This window comes from Solanum dulcamara, chromosome 6 (assembly GCF_947179165.1).
Source record: "Solanum dulcamara chromosome 6, daSolDulc1.2, whole genome shotgun sequence".
Lineage (NCBI taxonomy): Eukaryota > Viridiplantae > Streptophyta > Magnoliopsida > Solanales > Solanaceae > Solanum > Solanum dulcamara.
Window position 1 is genome coordinate 67,573,168 of NC_077242.1, and position 22,341 is coordinate 67,595,508.

At 38.4% G+C, this 22,341-nt stretch overlaps 1 long non-coding RNA gene across 5 annotated transcripts; it reads right to left on the minus strand.

The window, feature by feature from the left end:
- On the minus strand, positions 1-16,190 carry LOC129891292 (uncharacterized). Of its 5 annotated transcripts, XR_008767161.1 has the most exons (5): positions 6,012-16,190; positions 4,400-5,913; positions 1,944-2,036; positions 779-1,851; positions 1-205 (listed from the first exon to the last, which is right to left on the minus strand). It is a non-coding gene; the product is annotated as an uncharacterized LOC129891292 (long non-coding RNA). The 5 variants fall into 5 exon arrangements; XR_008767162.1 differs by having other exon boundaries at positions 779-881; positions 4,400-16,190; XR_008767159.1 differs by lacking the exon at positions 1-205 and adding an exon at positions 212-634 and having other exon boundaries at positions 4,400-16,190.
- Between the last annotated feature and the right edge of the window lie 6,151 nt (positions 16,191-22,341).

A 22,341-nucleotide genomic window follows, 5' to 3' on the forward strand; every position in this document is an offset into this window, starting at 1 on the left:
AAAGAATTGGTTGTCACACGTACAAGCTTCTATTACAACAAAAATGAAAGATAAATAAAAGTCTCGATACTTTTGTTTCTCAAATAGAACAAAGCATAATGAAAAGAGACAAGAGAGATCGCCAACGCCGACAGCTACCTCTCAAGTATTCTCGAATAGCCGCAAATGAAGAAAAGGAGACTACATCACTGTACGAGATCGGAACCTACACAAGTGTAGATAGCAAAGAGTGAGTATCAAACAATATGGTATTCAACAAGCAAGACACTAAACACAGGTAAAGGTAAATAAAAACACATGTTGCTATATATTTTGTATATCTGTGACCAAGTTCAAGCTCATCGAATTTATATTACTCATGCTTGTAATCAACTTGTATATACCTTCCCCACGTTAAGCATTGTTACACCATGCCTCTAGCTTGAGAGGCTATACATTATTTTGTTCATCTCATGTTACTATTTTATTATAACCCAATGTTGAAGCATGTCTGGAATAATTTCCAACCGTTTAAGTCGATTGTAGTTCATGTATTTAATCTGCTACAATTTCGATACAATTATCTTTTGACCTCTTCATCTCTATTTTTATACCAGTGAACCATATCTGGCAGAGGGATTTAACACAGGGTCGCCTGAAAGGGAATCTAGGACAACTTAGCAATCAATGGCTAACAAAGAAAGCTTGTACCGGCTGTAAAACTCAAACCTAACAACAATCTTAAGAGGTAAATCTCAAAAATATTCATAATTCACACTCATCTCATCAAGTTTATTACCTATATGCCATGGTCAGTCAGCCGGGCGAGTACACTATTTTGTACTGAAGTACTCCTGCACATCCACCACCGAGTCATTCGGAAAAGACTTGGTACCTTGGCACTGCAAAGATACAAGAGAACTGCCTCCAACATATCGCCCCAACAACAGAAGTACAAGTTGTAAATACGTTTGTATGTCACAAAAGATACTGGTTTGGCTTTCCCCAATCAAAACATTTTCTATTCATTTCCCGTACCACATAATGCAGGGGAGGCGGGTGATCTTCCTAATCTGATTGATATTGTCGTCAATTCCCTAAAGCTTAAAAATGTGAAGTTACCACACCAAGTTAATGAGTTCCACGTGTCGAGGACAATTCAGAAATGAGCGGAGTGCAGTTGAGCTCTTATAGCGCCCTATGGCTCTACTACCGTGATACTTGGCCAAGCTTCACTAACACTGATACATCAATCCCCCACATGTAAGTCCAGTCCCAGCAGACAAGACAAAACTTCCGAGAAAGCCAGGCATGATGGTTTATGCGAATATTCACAAAGATAACACTTGTTGCACCTACAAAATCCTCTTTTTGTAATACGTCATGTTATGTATTAGACATTCTCTCCGTATACGGATCCACCCAAAACAACCTACTTTGATGAATTAGACCTGTAAAATCTTAATATCTATAGCACTCTAATAACGCAATAGATAAAAAGGCTAAAGGGGCATCATAAGCAACATGCTCAAACAAAATGCTAAGTACCTATCTCAAGCGATGAAGAGATTTCACCTTCATCTATACCTCTAATATGAAATGCAACCTACTAAATTGACCAAATTTTCAGAACAAACTACAGATACTGCTTACAGTATGCCCCCTCCCGTGACAGCATGGATATTGATTAGAGTAGCCCGACGTATGGTATCACGTCATTCTCAAATTCCCATTAATTTTTGCTTGAAACACTATATGAATGCACTTCCTGGCGGAAGCAAGAAAAGAAACAACTTCACTAACCACTTCAGCTAAAGAATAATCAAAATGTTACAATTTGAGCACGTCATTTTATATACATTCCTGAGGAACCTGAGAAAATAAGTTCAACGCTTTTCAATCGACCTTTAAAGACCAAAAGACTAGAGCATACTTCATCTTAAACTTACAGGTTCTTAAATTACCTGTTGCACTCCCACTGTAAGTCGCATTGTATTGGATACTCTTGCATCCAGTGTTGCATCTCATGAATAGACTTATTATCAGCCAAACACTACCTGCAGCATCCACAACAAACTCACAATCAAAAAGTAAACAGTTAAAAAAGAGTAACAACAAGCAATGGGTGATCAATCGAGGAGTATCAGCCATTTGAGGATATATATATATATATACCAAGTCATCTACTACATAGAGAGAAAAGCACACAGATGATTCTTGAACAGACACATCCTGGGTTGCATGGCACACATATGATTCTTGAATAGACACACATGCATACACTTACCACGAATCAGTTGAATATTGAGTTGGAAACCATCTATAGACACCAATAAGGAAACAGTATTTTCAGTGTTAAAGTGGATCATAAATAAATCGCCAAAGCTGCAAGACTGCAACGCCTTAACTCATCAGAAACATTGGGAATTAATTTCTCACTGAAGCAAGAAATTAAGTTGCCACAATTTCTAATTACTAATTGCATGATAAGAGAGAACCCCTGAAACTTAAGTTGACAAGCCCCTAACGCATCTCTTGACATTTCATCTAACAATCCTGATAAGTGATAATTGTAATCAGAGATGCCATAAGATAAAGGGAACAACGCTGACTAAGGGAGCACATGTACCATTTGTATTGCTCAAGATAAATAATGAGAACCGGTCAAAGCCAACTCCAGAAATATTTTTATTAATCAATTAAAAAGAACAAACTAATTGCAAATTTATACACCTTCCCTCCTCCTTAGTCCGGGCTTGGGACCGGCTGATTTAACAGGCGGAGTTACAAGGGTCACCTAAACACAAAATGTAGAAACAAATAAAAAAACACTACTACAAAAGACAAATGAAATCACAAGGAGAATCACTATTGGTGTCGAAACAATGCGAGATCATATAGAACTAACAAAATAAACTTCAACAAAATGCATTCAATTCAAACACAAAGAACATAGTCAAGGAATAACTTGGAAATAAGAAAGGATTACACAAAAGAAAATGAAGACGGGGAGGAACAGATTGGGAAATGACCTACAAGGTTAAAAGTAACAGATTTTGGCAAAATTCTTTAAAGTGGATACAAGTAGACTATACTAACAAGCTGGGAGTGACCTTCCATGGCGGACTAGATGAAGAAAGCAAGGTTAATGATTCATACATGTGAAGAGGTGGTGTTAAGACAGACCTATGAGTATGAGAGGTTGGTCATAGCAGAAGTCAGGAGAGGTAGCGATAAGCCGAAGAAAAATCAAGAAGAAGTGATTAGACAGGATATAACACCGCTTCAGCTGACTACAAGGAGGTCGAGGGTTAAGAAGGCTGAATATGAAGGCATGAAGATCGAGGAATAAGGTAGAAGGGTAGTAGGTAGTCAAGTGCTGTCATACTTCTTAGTAGTATGATTTAGCCATTGCATAATTTGTTTCTCTAATACGCATTAATATGTGTTGTTACACTTCCTTCAGTATATTGTTATTTTGTACTCACTTAATTTCCTGCTTTTTTGAGCCGGGAATCTATCAAAAAACATTCGTTCTGCCCACTGAAAGTTAGAGGTAAGATCTGCCTACATCCTACCCTCCCAGATGACCCCACTTATGAAATTACACTGTTATGTCGTCAGCTGTACAGATAGACTTGGAACTGCCCTTCTAGGCCTCAAAACTGTCGAAACTTGGTCTGGGTGGGGCTTCTTAGAAGATCCCCTTTTAACTTGACCAAGATTACTAATCGATCACCAATACAAGAAAACCAAGGAGCAAGGAACAATTTCTGAAATAAGGAATAAATTGAATTGAACATGATGAGAACAAAGTAACGAAACCATCAGTGACAGATCTGTGAAGTGACAATTGGCTGAACAAATTATCTGTTTAGTGACATTTTACTAAGTATAGAATCTGTGAAGTGACATTTGACAAAACATACATCAACAATGAAGCAAGATCACGGAGAATGACAGAACAAAAGTTACCTATAATCAATGGAAATTTCAACTTATTAAGAAAATTAGTACAAAGCTTAACTTGGAAGAGTATTTAGAAGAAGAAGATTCATTGAAAAACATCCCAACTTGCAAGATGATCTGATATGTAATGGATTTACAAGAGTATCATGAGAAGATCTTTTACACAGAAAATACGTTTGTGTTGATATAAATATTATAGACATGACCTGTTACACAAAAGATGAGCCAAGTTTTTTTACTTGATCTGTTCTAAGATCCAATGAATGACTCTCTTTGGTGGAAAAGCTGTTCAAATGGCAATATTTTATGGAGCAAGAAAGTGTGCAGGAGATCTCTTTTAATATTAAAAGTTTTACATAATAGCTAAGAGTCTGAAGCAACTCCTCAAATGATTGAATATCTGAACATAACAAGGGAGAGATCTCCAAAGATAAAAAGAGGCTCCATTTACCTAGCAACAGTTGGTCTGAAAATAGTAGTGTTTACAGCTGCAGATACTGCACCCAACAAATGAACCAGAAATTGAATAAAAATGACCATGTACTATATCCACCACTGACATGTAAAATTTTCAGTTAAACTAATAACTAGAAGAGCAGCACTTCGAAGATCTGTAAGACCACAACTGCAAGCACAGAAAGAAGGAACAGTTAAGTGCAAAGCTGGCAAAATCCAAACCGCTTGTGAAATCCCTAGAAATGACGTAGACAATATTTAGAAACCCCTTTTTTCTCGAAGCCCTAACGATATCCAGATTGCAGTGCAAGCACCTAAGCGACCAGCTTACTGAACACTAAACTTTTAAATTTCCAAATCTATTACTCCAATACTGTTCACTTTGTGGTATAAACATCTTTCCAACTGACGAAACACAAACTGGTGTGATGAGAAAAAAGAAAAATGGAAGCAGAGAATATAAGCAGCAAGAACACAAAGGGTAGATGAGCACATCACGGGGCTATAAAGTGATCCAGAACTGAGAGAGTACTTACCAGATATCCACACCCATAACAGATCTCATCAGTTGGATCATCGCAAAACATAAGCATCTGGAGTAAAAGCTGAAAATGCACTCGTGCAAAAGTAATCATAGTTGAAAACTTTCGTTTAACAGCACTTCTGACAACGAGACAAGGGTATCTGTATGACCAGGGAAGAAAACTAAATTGAAGAGCTATTTACTAATACAAAGCCTAAACTAAGGAAACTTCAAGGCTTAGACAAACGAGGCTGCTCCATGAAAGGAAGACTTCACTGATCTTGAAAGACCCAATGACAGCAAGCACAAAAAGAAGGGAACAGTTAAAGTGCAAGCTGCGAAACCCATGCCACACAGGAGAGATCACTAGAGATGCCAGACACAGATTCCACAACTCCCTTGCCAGTGCCTGGTGACATCCATATTGCAGTGCAAGCACAAGCACCAAAATGGCAAAGAAACAGGTTGCTCAAGGGAAAGGACCACACACTGAAACCAAACTTCAACATTACCAAATCTGATCTTCTCACGGTCACCATGTGGTCTACGAACATGCATCCATACAAACAAAACAAAGTGGCATGACAAACATAAGAAAATAGAAGCAGAGAAGATAAGTAGCAAGAACACAAGTAGAGGAGCTCTTAGGGCCATAAGAAGATCTGAAATTGAGTTTGGGTACTTCACAGGTGTCCATAACAGTCAGGAATCTCATCATTTGGATCATCCAAGAAAATAAGCATCTAGACTGAAACTTCATATGGCTGCAGAACACCACACAAAAGAACGTAACAGGTAAGTGGAAACCCATACCACAGAGGAGAGATCACTAGAGATGCCAAACCCTTCTCTTGATGCCTGGTGATATCCAATATCCAGATTGCAGTGCAAGCACCAAAATGGCAAGAAACATGGTCCACGGCGATGCACACCAAAACCAAACTTCAAAATTTCCAAACCTTATCATCTTACTATCACCATGTGGCCTATAAACATTCATCCAACCAAAATAAATCAACTGGTAGGCTAAACGAAATCAGAGAAGGTAAGTAGCGAGAACACAAAAAGTGGATGATTGCATTACTGGGCCATCAAAAGATCCATGATTGAGTTTGAATACACCTATAATGTGTTGTCCATAACCATGGAGATCTCATCAGTTGGATCACCAAAGAACATAAACATCTGGATCAATAAAAAACAAATATGGCAACAACATACACACCAGTGAAGCAGTGTTGACAACAGAGAAAGGAACCATTATGATTAGGGAAGAAAACTGAGTTGAAGATCTCAATAATCATTAGAACTATCAACCAAAAAACCTCAACACAAATTGACAGACCAAGCCGCTCCATGAAAAGAAGAATCTATGGTTCTGTAAAGACCCAGCGGCTGCAAGCACAGAAAGAATGGAACAGTCTTTAAGTGCAAATCAGGTGAAACCCGTACCACCTAACACTAGAAATGCCAGACAAGATTGAGCACCGCCTTCTTTCGCAGCCTGATAATATCCAGATTGTAGTGCAAGCACCAACATGGCCAAGAAACAGGGTGCACAGAAATGCACACAGGACCAAACCTTCAAAATCTTCCACAGGTCTTATTTCTCTCAACTGTCAGCATACATCCATTCCAACAAAAAAAATCAATCTAGCGTAGTACAAGAAAAAGGAAGCAGAGAAGATAAGCAGCAAGAACACCAAAAGAGTGGACCATTTTACGAGGCTTTCAAAAGATCCAAAACTGAGTACTTGTCAGATGTCCAAGAGACCAAAGCCATCAAACATCAGGAATCTCATCAATCTTATCATTGAAGAAAATAAGCACCTGGACTAAAAATTAAAAACTATAAATGGCAGTAGAATACAACACACAATTGATGAGGAAAAAAAAAACTAATTTAGTTGAAAATGTCAGAACTCATAAAAGTCTGAACTAAGGAAACCTCGAAATAAATGGACAAAGAAAGCCGCCCCTTGAAAAGAATAATTCACTGCTCTCTAAGACCCAATGGCTGACAAAACCAACACCCATCTAAGAAGGGTACAATCAAGTCCAAAGCTGACGAAACCCATACCATCTGAGAAATCATTAGAGATGCCATATAGACAAGATTTAAAACCCCCTCTTTTTGCCCTTACCAATATATCCAGATTGCAGTGCAAGAATCAAAAGGACCAAGAGGGTACAGAGATACCATACTGGATATCAACCTTTGAAATCTCCATATCTTAACCTTTCACCATATAGTCTACACATTTATCCAAACAAAAAAAAAAGTTCTGATTACCCAAAGAAGATGACAGCAAAAAACATATGTAGCTAGAAGACCAGAAGTAGAGGACTTTATGGCGCTTCAAAAGAAAAGATCCAGAATAGGCCGAGTACTTATCAAGTGTCCATAGCCATAGGAGACCTCATCAATTGGACCATCGAAAAACGTCTGGATTAAAAACTTCACGGCAGCAGAACACCACACACACTGGTGTAAAATATTATCTTAGTCGAGAAACTTCCATATAACACTAGTTTTTATAAAGGAAACGGAGCCATAAGAGAAGAAAACCGAATCGAAAATCTCGATACTCATAAAAAACTTAAACTAAAGAAACCTCAACACTAATGGACATACACGGCCGCTCAATAATTCAATACCTGTTACCAATGGCTGCAAGAACAGAAAGAAGAGAACATTTAAGTGCAAATCTGACGAAACCCAAACCACCTAGGTAATCACTAGAGATGCCATAGACAAGACTGAAAACCCCCTTTCGTCAAAGCCCCGACAATATCCAGATTGCAGTGCAAGCACCAAAAAGACCAAAAGGTGGAAGAGGATCACATGCTGGTTAATCAAGCTTTAAAATTTCCAAATCTGAACGCCCATAACAGTGTCACCAGATGGTCTAAACATCCATCAAACCAAAAAACACTAGTGTGATAACGAAAAATATATGGAAGCAGAGAAGATGAGTAACTAGAAGAACAAAAGTAAACAAGTATTTTACTCCACTATCAAATGATCTAGAATTGGCTGAGTACCTATGAAGTGTCCATAGCCATAGGAGACCTCATCAATTGGATCATCGAAGAACATAAGCGTCTGGACTAAAAACTTCATGGCAGCAGAATACCACACACCGGTGAAAAGTAATGTCCTAGTTAAGAAACTTCCATACAACAGTAGTTATGACAAAGACAAAGGAGCCGTTATGGAAGAAAACTGAATCTAAAATATCGGTACTCATAAAAGAAGAAACTTGAACACAAACGGACAAACACAGCCGCTCCGTTAAAGCACTGCCCTGTAACTGATGGCTGCAAGAACAGAAAGAAGGGAACAGTTAAGAGCAAATCTCATGAACCCCAAACCACTTAAGTAATCACTAGAGATGCCATAGACAAGATTGAAAACCCCCTTTTGTCGGACAATATCCAGATTGCAGTCCAAGGTACCAAAGAGACCAAAAGGTGGTAAAGGATCACATGGCGGTTAACCAAGCTTTGAAATTTCCAAATCTAAGAAGTATTTTACGCCACTATAAGAGAATAAGAGACCTCATCAATTGGATCATCAAAGAACTAAGCGTCTGGACTAACAACTTCATGGAAGCAGAATACAACACATTGGTGAAAATAATGTCCTAATTGAGAAACTTCCATACAACAATAGTTAAAGACAAAGGAATCATTAGGGAAGAAAACTGAATTGAAAATTATCTATACTCGTAAAAGACTGAACTAATGGAACCTCAACACATATGGACAAATATGAGAACTCATAAGAACCTGAATGCCTGAAATCATAGTCGGATCCCTGAGTTTAAAGATTCCTGAAGGCAAGGCTGATTTCAAGGAGGATGGAGTGTCACAAATGTCTATTTGTGACTTAGCTTAATTTAAGTTCTCAATAAATTGTTTCAGTCCCTTAAGTTTTAATTAGTCGCATTTAGTAATTTCTTTTCAGTCCTTGAAGTCAGCTGGCTTTAATTGCCATTTTAGTCTTAAATTCTGTTAGTAGAGGAGACAGGTGTCATCTTATGATTGCATCTGTCATTTACTTATATTCGTTAGTACTATCAATGACCAATATCAATATAGAAAATTATCAGAAATTCCTCTCTCTCTCTCTCTCTCTCTCTGTGTCTATTCTCTTCTTCCCTCGTCTTCTAATTTTAGGAAACATACCATCTGTGAAGTGACATTTGACTAAACGGGCCTGGTGAAATGAAAAACTACGAAGAGGAATTCACATGGATTTAGGAAAGGCCAAACATGCATCGGTAACATTTTAGGAAACATACCATCTGTGAAGTGACATTTGACTGAACATACATCGACAATATAGCAAGAACACAGAGAATGACAGAACAACAGTTACCTACAATCAATGGCAAGTTCAACCGTATTAAGCAAATTAGTAGAAAGCTATTTAGAAGAACAAGATTCATTGAAATACTTCCCAGCTTGCACAATGATATGATATGTAATGGATTTAAAAGGGTAGCTCATGAGAAGATCTTTTACCCAGAAAAAAATAATTACCTTTGTGATATAAATACATAATGAGTGCACTGTTGCATAAAAAGATGAGCCAAGTATTTTACTTGATCTGTTCTAGATTCAACGAATTGCTCTCTTTGGTGCAAAGACTGTTCAAATGGCAATGTTTTATGGAGAAAAAAAGTGTGCAGGAGCTCACATTAAAGTTACATAATAGCTAACAGTCTGGAGCAACTTGTCAAATGATTTAATATCTGAACATAATACACATGTTTCGAAGAAAAAAAAACAGAGGAGAGATCTCCAGAACTGAGCGAGTACTTACCAGATGCCCACCCCCATAAGAGAACTCATCAATTTTCTTCCCATGTCATAGAGATTCCTTCAACTCTATGTCATAAGGCTGAAAATGCACAAGGGAAGACACATACTGAAACCAAACTTCAAAATTACCAAACGATCCCCTCACGGTCATCATGCGGTCTTCAAACATGCATCCAAACAAACAAAACCAAGTGGCATCACAAACATAAGAAAATAGAAGCAGAGAAGATAAGTAGCAAGAACACCAAAGTAGAGGACTCTCGGGGCCATAAGAAGATCTAAAATTGAGTTTGGGTACTTCTCAGGTGTCCACAACAATCAGGGATCTCATCATTTGGATTATCCAAGAAAATAAGCATCTATACTAAAACCTGCATGGCTGCAGAGTACAGCACACTCTAGTGGAAAATATTATCATTGTTGAGAACTTCCACACAGCAGTAGTTTTGACAAAGAGAAAAGGGACCCGCTGATTAGGAAGAAAACAGAATTGAAGTTCATGCTCTGGAAAAACCCAACGGTTACATGCACAAAAAGAACGTAACAGGTAAGTGGAAAACCATACTATGCAGGAGAGATCACTAGAGATGTCAAACAAGATAGGATTGCAAAGCTGCCTGTGCCTGGTGATATCCAATATCCAAATTGCAGTGCAAGCACCAAAATGGCAAGAAACATGGTCCACAGGGATGCAGACCAAAACCAAAGTATACAATTTCCAAATCTTATCCTCCTACTACCACCATGTGGCCTAAAAAAATTCATCCAACCAAACTAAATCAACTGGTAGGCTTGATGAAATCAGAGAATGTAAGGTAGAACATGAAAAGTAGAGGAGTGTGTTACAGAGCCATCAAAAGATCCACGACTGAGTTTGAATACACTTATCATGTGTTGTCTATGACCATGGAGATCTCCATCAATTGGATCACCAAAGAACATAAGCATCTGGATTAATATAAAACAAATATGGCAATAAAATACACACTACTGAAGCAGTGTTGACAAGGGAGAAGGGAACCATTCTGATTAGGGAAGAAAACTGAATGATCTCAATAATCATTAGAAGCATCAACCAAGAAACCTCAACACAAAATTGACAGACCAGGTCGCTCCATGAGAAGAAGAATCTATCTCTGTAAGATCCAGCGGCTGCAAGCACAGAAAGAACGGAAAAGTAAGTGCAAAGCTGGTGAAGCTCGTACCACCTAGGAATTCACTACAAATGCTAGACAAGATTGAGAACCGCCTTCTTTCAAAGCCTGATAATCTCCAGATTGTAGAGCAAGCACCAATAATCAAGAAACAGGGTGCACAGGAATGCACACTGGACACCAAACTTCAAAATCTTCCAAGTCTCATTCCTCTCAACTGTCACCATACATCCATCCAACAAACAAAATTAAGCTAGTGTAGTACATGAAATAGGAAGCAGAGAAGATGAGCAGCGAGAACACCAAAAGATAGGACCATTTTACGAGGCTTTCAAAAGATCCAACATTGAGTACTTGTCGGGTGTCCATGAGACCATAACCATCAACCATCAAGAATCTCATCATTGGATCAATGAAGAAAATAAGCATCTGGACTGAACACTAAAAATGCCAGTAGAACACAACACATACTATTGAAAAAAAAAACTATTTTAGTTGAAAATGTCAGAACTCATAGAAGCCTGAACAATGGAAACCTCGTTATAAATGGACAAAGAAAGCTGCTCCATGAAAAGAATAATTCATTACTCTGTAAGACCCAATGGCTGCAACCACAAAAAGAAGGGTACAACCAAAGTCCAAAGCTGAAGAAACCCATACCTAAAAAATCACTAGAGATGCCATATAGACAAGATTTAAAAACCCTTTTGTTGAAGCCTCGACCAATATATCCAGATTGCAGTGCAAGAATCAAAAGGACCAAGAGGGGTACAGAGATACCATACTGGATATCAACCTTTGAAATCTCCATATCTTAACCTTGTCACCATATAGTCTACACATTTATCCAAACAAAAAAAAAAGTTCTGATTACCCAAAGAAGATGGCAGCAAAAAATATATGTAGCTAGAAGACCAGAAGCAGAGGACTTTATGGCGCTTCAAAAGAAAAGATCCAGAATAGGCCGAGTACTTATCAAGTGTCCATAGCCATAGGAGACCTCATCAATTGGATCATCGAAGAACACAAGCGTCTGGACTAAAAGCTTCATGGCAACAGAATACAACACACACCGGTGAAAAATAATGTCCTAGTTGAGAAACTTCCATACAACAGTAGTTTTGACAAAGACAAAGGAGCCATTAGGGAAGAAAACTGAATCGAAAATGTCGATACTAATTAAAGAAAGAAACCTCAACACAAACGGACAACATGGCCGCTCCATGAAAAGAATAATTCACTGCCCTGTAACCAATGGCTGCAAGAACAGAAAGAAGGGAACAGTCGAGAGAAAATCTGAAGAACCCCAAACCACTAGAGATGCCATAGATGAAACTGAAAACCCCCTTTTGACAAAGCCCAGATTCGGGATTGCAGTGCAAGCACCAAAAGACCAAAAGGTGGCAAAGGATCACATGTTGGTTAACCAAGCTTTGAAATTTCCAAATCTGAACGTCCATAACAATGTCACCACATGGTCTACACATCCATACAACCAAAAAAAACCAGTGTGATAACGAAAAAAATGGAAGCAGAGAAGATAACTAGCTAAAAGAACAAAAGTAAAGAAGTATTTTACGCCACAATCAAAAGATCTATAATTGGTCAAGTACTTATCAGGTATCCATAGCCATAAGAGAGTAAGAGACCTCATCAATTGGATCATCAAAGAACATAAGCGTCTGAACCAAGAACTTCATGGCAGCAGAATACAACACGCATTGGTGAAAATAATGTCCTAATTGAGAAACTTCCGTACAACAGTAGTTGACAAAGACAAAGGAGTCATTAGGGAAGAAAACTGAATTGAAAATTATCTATACTCGTAAAAGACTGAACTAACAAAACCTCAACACATACTGACAAATGAGGTCACTCCATGAAAAGAATAATTCACTGCTTTGGAATACCCAATGGCTGCAAGCAAAGGAATGAAGGGAAGTGTTACATGCAAAGCTGACGAAACCCACTGGAAAATGCCACAGACAAGATTGAAAAAACCCAGTCTCGAACCCTGATAATATTCAGATTGCAATGCAAGCACAAAAAGGGCAAAGAAACAAGATTGGGGATCGAAGACTGATAATATTCAGATCACAGTGCAAGCACAAAATTGCAGTGCAAGCACAAAAATGGCAAGGAACCAGGGTGCACAGGAGCGGACACTGGGCATCAACCTTCGAAATTTTCCAAATCTAATCCTCTTAACTTTCAGAAGAGAGGGTCTAACAGGGACCCACTTGACGGGGCTGTCAAGAGATCCAGGATTGAGTTTCGAGTATTTATCAGGATATACCTATCAACAACCACCAGGAATCTCATCAGTTGGATCATCAAAGAACATACACATCTGGACTGAAAAGGGACAGCCCGGGGAAGAGAACTGAAATGAGAATCTTAGTACTCAATTAAAACCTGTACTAAAGAAACCTCAACACATGGCCAAACAAAGCCCCTCCAAGAAAAGAACAATTCACTGCTCTATAACACCCAACTGCAAGCACAAAAAGAAGGGAACAGTTAAAAAAGCAAAGCTGACAAAACCCGTATCACCATTCACCTAAGAAATCACTAGAGATGCAAGAGACAAGATTGAGAACCCCCATTTTGGTCGAAGCCTAACAATATCCATCTTGGAGATGAGCAAGCACCAAAAAGACCAAGAAAAAACAAGGTGCCCAGGAATGCATACTCGATACAAGCAGTTGAAGTTTCCAAAACTAATCCTCTATTAGTGTCACCATGTGGTCTACACATTCATTCACCAATTAACAAAATCAAGCTGGCATTATAACCAAGGGAAAACGGTAGAGCAGAATACAACACACGCGAGTGCAAGAAAAACTATTTTTAGTGGTAAGTTTCATACAGCAGCAATTTTGACAAAGAGGAGGGACCACACTGATTGGGGAAGAAAACTCAAATGAGGAACCTCAACACAAATGGCCAAACACAAACGGCCAAACAAAGTCCCTCCATGAAAAGAATAATTCACTGCTCTGTAAGACCCAACTGCTAGCACAAAAAGAAGGGCACAGTTAAGTGCAAAGCTGACAAAACCCATATCACCTGAGAAATCACTAGAGATGCAAGAGACAAGATTGAGAACCCCCATTTTGGTCAAAGCCTAACAATATCCATCTTGGGAGTGCAAGCACCAAAAAGACCAAGGAAAAACAAGGTGCACAGGAATGCATACCTGATTCAAGCCGTTGAAGTTCCCAAAACTAATCCTCTATTACTGTCACCATGTGGTCTACACATTCATTCACCAATTAACAAAATCAAGCTGGCGCGATAACTAAGGGAAAACGGCAGCAGAACACAACACACGCGAGTGCAAGAAAAACTATTTTTAGTGGTAAGTTTCATACAGCAGCAATTTTGACAAAGAGGAGGGACCACACTGATTGGGGAAGAAAACTCAAATGAGGAACCTCAACACAAATGGCCAAACACAAACGGCCAAACAAAGTCCCTCCATGAAAAGAATAATTCACTGCTCTGTAAGACCCAACTGCTAGCACAAAAAGAAGGGCACAGTTAAGTGCAAAGCTGACAAAACCCATATCACCTGAGAAATCACTAGAGATGCAAGAGACAAGATTGAGAACCCCCATTTTGGTCAAAGCCTAACAATATCCATCTTGGGAGTGCAAGCACCAAAAAGACCAAGGAAAAACAAGGTGCACAGGAATGCATACCTGATTCAAGCCGTTGAAGTTCCCAAAACTAATCCTCTATTACTGTCACCATGTGGTCTACACATTCATTCACCAATTAACAAAATCAAGCTGGCGCGATAACTAAGGGAAAACGGCAGCAGAACACAACACACGCGAGTGCAAGAAAAACTATTTTAGCTGGCAAGTCCATACAGCAACAATTTTTGACAAAGAGAGGAGGACCACTCTGATTGGAGAAGAAAACTCAAATGAGTAACCTCAACACAAATGGCCAAACAAAGCCCCTCCATGAAAAGAATAATTCACTGCTCTGCAAGACCCAACTGCTAGCACAAAAAGAAGGGAACAGTTAAGTGCAAAGCTGACAAAACCCATATCACCCAAGAAATCACTAGAGATGCAAGAGACAAGATTGAGAACCCCCATTTTGGTCGAAGCCTAAAAATATCCATCTTGGAATGCAAGCACCAAAAAGACCAAGAAACAAGGTGCACAGGAATGCATACAGGATACAAGTCGTTGAAGTTCCCAAAACCAATCCTCTATTACTGTCACCATGTGGTCTACACATTCATTCACCAATTAACAAAATCAAGCTGGAGTGATAACTTTACAGCACTATTAAAGATCCAGAATTGACTTTTGACTTTATCCGGTGCTCCATAATACGATAAAAGATACCAGGATCATCAAAGAACACGAGCATTTGAACTAACAACTAAAACTGGCAGTAGAACACACTATACACAACTATGGAAGAGAAATATCCATAATTGAGAACTTCCATATCGAACCAGTTCTGAACAAAGCTTTGAGAGACTGAAAAATCCAATACCTATAGGCTATAGTCACAGACCTGGTAACAGCTGCATCTTCCCGGACCACAAACACCAAAGCAAGACACTTGTTCCTGTAGATGCCCAAAGCAAATAACAAGGTAAAAGAAGCTTATGCGAGGAGACACATGATTAGCATCAAAACTAACATTAAAGATGGAAGTCAAGATATCAAAATCCAAACTGATTGATCCAAATTTCCAATTCTACTCGTATTCTAATTCAACAAAACAAGGTACACCAACACACGAATTCTCACAACAAAAACCTCAGAATTAACAAGGTAACAGCAAGCGTAGAAGGAGAATCATTCTCCTATCATCATTACCCATACCTGATCAAACAAACAACAATAACGAATCAATAAATTAGAAAAAAAACACAAGTAATTGCAAACTAAAAATGTTAACTCCTCAAATTCGAAAGTACATAACGAGAGATTTATATAATTCTGAGACGGCCAAGAAATCAAAAACCCAACCGATCGCTCCCCAAAGAGAATCATATACAATAATTACCCATATCTTCATCAACAGTAATCACCAATATTCTTGATCACACAATATTACCCATTATCCTAATCAACAATAATTACCCAGCACTTGATCAACAACAATTACCCAGATCAACAATAATTACCCAGATGAAAAACAATAACAATAAGGCTCAATAATTAACCATATCAACAATCAAACACTGCATATGTCAACGAAAGAACACCAAATCACAGAACAAACCGGGATGGAACAAATTGGCTTCCTAGCAAGTCTATTTATAGGGTTGAAGGGGTTAGGACGGACGGCTATGATTAACCGGTGAGGAGGATGTATTTGGACCAAGAATATTCCAAAAGCGTTGGGTCGGCGTCTTTAAGTATCATTTTTGCATTACTACTATTATTATTACCTGCTCCACTAACACTATTTGTTTATCAAAACTTTTTTAAAATTGTTATAAACTAAACTAACTTTAGCAGAATAAGGCGGAGAAAATAAAAGAGGAGAAAGAAAGAGAGAGATTGCCGTGTGTGTCTATATTGGATCAGTGCCAAATGATGGCATTTTATAACCATCAATGAAAGAAGAAAACCAAGTGGGCTAGTTGCTCACTTTGAGTGGGCCCCACTAATAAAAGTGACATCCATTACATAATAAAAATAAAATTTGTCATGAATATTATTCAAGATTATGATGACACATATCCTAATTATAACACTTTGTGATGAACTATTGAAATGCAAGTGATTCAAGTCAAAATCATATTTAATGATATTTTAAGGTAAGATATTCATTCTAAATGCTAGCAAATTAAATTTGGATTCCAACACATTGAACTGTTCGTCAATTAAAATTTGATACAAAATTTAAGAGAGTAATGAAAATTCGTCTAAGTGTCAAAATAGAGGTGAACTCATGGAGTAAAGTTGAGAGCAAGGCAAGCCTTCATTCCACAAGATCATGTCTCTCACGTTGGACTTCGCCCGACAAAACTCCCTAATCTCTGTAGGACTTGGTCTAGGCTTTATAAATACCTCCTCAACATATAAACTTCATTCCACTACGTTTTAGCCAATTTTTTTAAGAGATAAAACATCTTAAATCTTCTCTCGAGCACCTAAGATGGGTTCCTACTCAAATTTTTTAACTATAACATCGATTATACTGCGAATGTAATGACCTATTCCATCGTAACTAAAAATATTTGTGGTAAAGATATACGAATCTCATTCGTCATAAGATTATGATCAATTCATTGGTATGCGAATATATTAGTTGTGAATTAAGGTTGTACAATGCACCTATCACTAAGTTAAGTTGAAAGTGTCTTTCCAATTTAGTTTTGACTTGAGTTTAAACTAAGGTCAACTTCAAACAACCATAACTCTTAGCCTATAAAGAATTAGGTGACCCATGACTATCAAATTAAATGTCTATGAGTCTTTTTTCCAATGCCACCAAGTATGCCTCATTTGGAGTTCAAAGTAAAAGTTATGCCCATTTTATTGAACATTGTCCGGGCTGAGGCGCCATGATGGGATTTGACGGGCCAAAATTAAAAAAGTGGTGCATTTTTATTATTTCCTTCTTTACTTAAGTGCCAAAATAGATGATGGTTACTCTAGAAACCCCCCAAAAAGCTGCTCTAGGCTTGGAGAGAAGGGATGAAGGAAATTCTAGCGCAAGAAAGGTTAGAACCTACATATTTCAAGCCTGTCTCTATTATTTCTCCTTTCGAAAGTCAGGAATCGAGCTATAATTTTTTTACAACTGCTTGACGCCTAGATAGGCTAGATTTTCTCTAATTGAGTTATTGTATATCCATTTCCACGTATTCTATATTGTAGCTGACGAGGAGATTTCATGCTTAGGCCTTCGGACACAAAGTTTGGATGGTTAAAAGTCGTTATTTACTGCATGAGTTAAGTATATACATGTTTGTGGGTCTTGAATGACTTGTGACTAATGGTAGTGGTCTAGTAATTGAAGGTAAACCTTGTTAATAATGTTTTAGAGGGCCAATGGCTCTTACCAGATTAATTAATTGTAGACTCTTACCGGGTTGAATATGATTTCTAAAGTTGAGAGTGATGTTGGAGGGGAAGGTTCAAAGGTAGTCATTGACATGTATCAAGGGTTTGGCTTGTATAAGTAAACGGTTGGTGATGATTTTACACTCGTGTCTGTGCTATGTGTACTTGTTACTGTAATTGATAGTATTGCTTGTATGTCTGAGACTAGGAAAGATGTAAAAACTTAATGAAATGAATTCTGAGATTAATTACATGCAATGAACTTGTTATTTTACTGTGCAAGTATGTGAAATATTCGTTGTGGATTGTGATTGTGACTATGATTGTTGTTGTGGCTGTGATTGATATCTATATCTATCTATCTATCTATCTATCTCTCTCTCTCTCTATATATATATATAGGGATTAGATGTCACGTGTCGATATATATGCATATAAGAATCGGGTGCCATGTTTCCACACACACATATATAGGGATCGGGTGTCACGTACTGACACATATACATATAAGGGTCGGATGTCACGTTCCGACATATATATGTGTATATATATATATTCATATATATTTATATGTGTAAACTAACAGTTTGGGTATGGATTTCATGAGAGGACCAAGTATTTGTTATGGTTCTATGAGAGAACCAATTGATTGTTGTAACTGTGATTAAGCATGTCCATCCTGTGTAATAATTGTATGAAAGGGACGAAGGTCCAAGTGTTTCCATGTTGACCGTTATAATTGAGATTGACACTGTGAAATAGAATAATGCTTATAAACTTGTTATTTGGCAATGTGTTCCTGTATATGCCCGTTTGGATTATGTTATGGTTTTTAGATGTGTCTGTATTGTAGGTATGAGGTCGTGGTTAAACAAGTGGAGCGCATTTGGTGTTTTGTTAAGTGAGATTAGTTGTCACGACCCAACCCCGTAGGCCGCGATTGGGGTCCGACTTGGACCCCCGTATACAACATAAGAACCCCAGTGGGTGACAACATTTTCATGTACATGTAGCCTATTTTATTCATATCATATCATGGAAGGGCACGCAAGCCGACAAGGCTGCCCTAACATAAAAACATTTACAACTGAGACACACTCACAAATAACCCACATACACATGTCTACAGACCTCTAAGAGAATTAAATGCATCATATGGCGGGACAGGGCCCCCGCCGTACCCCTGAATAAACTAATATATACATCAAATGACCAGCATAAAAAATTAAGCTCCGGAACAGTGGAGCAGTTCCAGCATAGCTGAGTGGAAATCCTAAGCTGGCGGATCTCCAGACTGAACATCTATACTTACGGGCATGAAATGTAGCCCCCAGAGAATGGGGGTCAGTACGATAGATAAACTGAGTATATAAAGCATAACATAACATAACTGAGATAACAACTGAAATAGGGATGCAGAAAACAAGTATGACAGTTAACAATCACTGTGCTTGCATCTTAAGACATGTAGTCATCAACATTATCATACACTGTACCCGACCCTTTATGGGACTCGGTGTTATCATATCATCATATACCGTATCTGGCCCTTTATGGGACTCGGTGTCATAGTCATCATATATCGTACCCGGCCCTTTATGGGACTCGGTGTCATAGTCATCATATATCATACTCGGTCCTTTATGGGACTCGATGTCATAGTCATCATATACTGTACCCAGCCCTTTATGGGACTCGGTGTCATAGTCATCATATACCGTACTCAGCCCTTTATGGGACTCGGTGTCATAGTCATCATATACCGTATCCGGCCTTTTATGGGACTCGGTGTCATAGTCATCATATATCGTACCCGGCCTTTTATGGGACTCAGTGTCATAATCATCATATACAGTACCTAACCTTTTATGGGACTCGATGTCATAATCCTCATATACCATACTTGGCCCTTTATGGGACTCGGTGTCATAGGCAACCACACACAGGTGGATCATTATCTGAAACTTAATAAGGTAGTCACACAGAACTATCATTTGTGGATCAAGATAATAATCATCTCAGGTGCCTTTTGAGTGCCACTAGGGCTACATTAAGTGAAGTCCTAGGAGTTGTAGGCATATTTTAGGGTAATGCCCACTCGACCTAAAGAAATTAGGGACATCTGTCATCACAGAGTCCTTAGGAATAGGGGCTTTACATCCCACCCCTAATCGATATATAGACAGTTCAGGGAAGGTGGCTCAACTACGATGAGAGTTTTCCCGCTAACGAGTTAATAGGAGACATATAGCGTATTCAGAGCTTAAGAATGAAATTACCCTAAAGCTCGTATCATGCATCATCTATCTTTAAGACATGTCAAACGAAAAAAATGGTAGGCTTTACCTGTTATCATTTCCTATCCCAAAGGAGTTTGAGAGACAACAACTCAACTATTGTAGGAGTTCTAGTATCAAGAAGTGGATAAGAATCAGGAGGTATGCTCGGGGCTTTATGCACGGGATTATCCCCAACTTGCATATGCAGATATACACATTACACTTCTACAAAAGACATGCCAAGGAAAGGGAGATAACTCTACATACCCTCTACTTTTCATCATCTAGGAGACACTGAGAGGCGCTAACTCAATTAGCATAGGAGCTCTCACCTCAAGAAGTAGGTAGGAGTCATGAACTATATTCTGAGCTTTATGAGTAGATTTGTCCCCACCTTTTATATACACATCATACTTATGTTAGAGATATGCTAAGAGAGAAGAAGGATAGCCTCACATACTCATCACTTCCTAACGTATAGAAGGCTTGAGAAACCCTAGTTCAATTACTGTAAGAGTGCTTTCATCAAAAAGTAAATAAGGACCGTGAATTATGCTTGGAATTTATGAGTAGATTTACCCTCAAGGTCATATCATTCCTTACTTAACTTGAAGACATGCCAAAAGAAAGGAAGAGATAAGCTTTACATACCTGTTATGGATTAATAGCATTCAAGATCGCTTTGGTACTCCTTTAACCTTACTAAAATTCGCTAAGACTTGCCTCAGAAGTTCTCTTAACATGCTGAAAATTGACGGGCTGTTCGCATCCCTTCTTCGCTTAAATTAAAGCAACCCGTAGCTACTCTTTACTTCCTCTCACATTTTTGCTCTCAATTTGGCTAAGAAATGTTGCTGAAAATAAGATTTACTTCAGCATAACATACATATATACACCTCCTTAGGAGGTGACATGTGACAGCCCCTAGGGGTAACACGTGGCAGCCCCTAGGGCACCACCTCATCCATGCAGCCACTCACATGCTGCCACATGGCAGTGGGGTCCACCCCAAGCAGGTGCATCACCTAATGAGTCCAAGTAGGTGTATCACCTACTTGCTTCCAAGTAGGTGCTACGCCTCCTTTCACCTCTTGCGTGGGTTCATAATCTCGTCTTACTTTAAGAACCTATGTAATCCTTGCTACGTAAGCTTGACATGCCCTCAAGTTGCTTAGTTATGTAAAACGTCTAAGTCGGTAGCTTATGCAAGTAAGTCGAGTCCTATGACGCATTACTTGTCCTCCAACTCCTTTCGAATCCTTATAACTCTATTTCCAACCTTCCCTACTATGGGACATTACATTCTCCCCTCCTTAGAGTTATTTGGTTACGTTATAGATATGCTGGGTCGCGTGGCAACTTTTAAGAAGCTTAAGAAAGTATTTCGAAGTACGAAAGTATGGGGTATAACACTAGTGACTTAGTGTCTGATATTAATATTGTCATATTGATGCATGTGTAAAAGGGGGATTGAGAGATAATTCGGGGGTTCCGCCTCCGGAAAGGCTGCCCTGGCGGGAGGAATCCTGCTATGGTGAGGTCGTTATTAGGGGTGTACATCGTTCGGTTTGGTTCAGTTTTAAGTATTATCGATTTGGTTTATCGGTTTCAGTTTTTAAATACGTTAAACGAATAATCAAACCAATAAGATATTTGTTATTGGCTTTCGATTTATCAATTTTTGGTCTTTAACAGTTTGATTTTCGATTTAACCAATAAGAAAATGCTTTCAAAAAAATATACGACTTTGCCAATAATTTTCAAAAATCTTGAACATTACTAAAAAAGGAAAAAGAGTTTTTAAAGAAAAATATTCAAATGCTCATCAAATTTAACCCCAATTAAGATGAAATAATCTTCTAATCGTTTACCAGTGAACTTGAATTTACCAGAGAAGTTGAATGTTTTTAGAAAGTGGGCACGGAGAAGAGTAGAAATCAAAAAAGTGAAAAGAAGAGAAATAAAAAAAAAGAGAAATCAAACTCATAATTCACAACCCTAGGTGTCGCCTAACCCTTGTCGTCGCTGTTGCAACTTGGAAACCGTAGCTACAACTGTTCTTAGTTTTTTAGGTTTGAGTTTTGACGTTGTGAACCTAA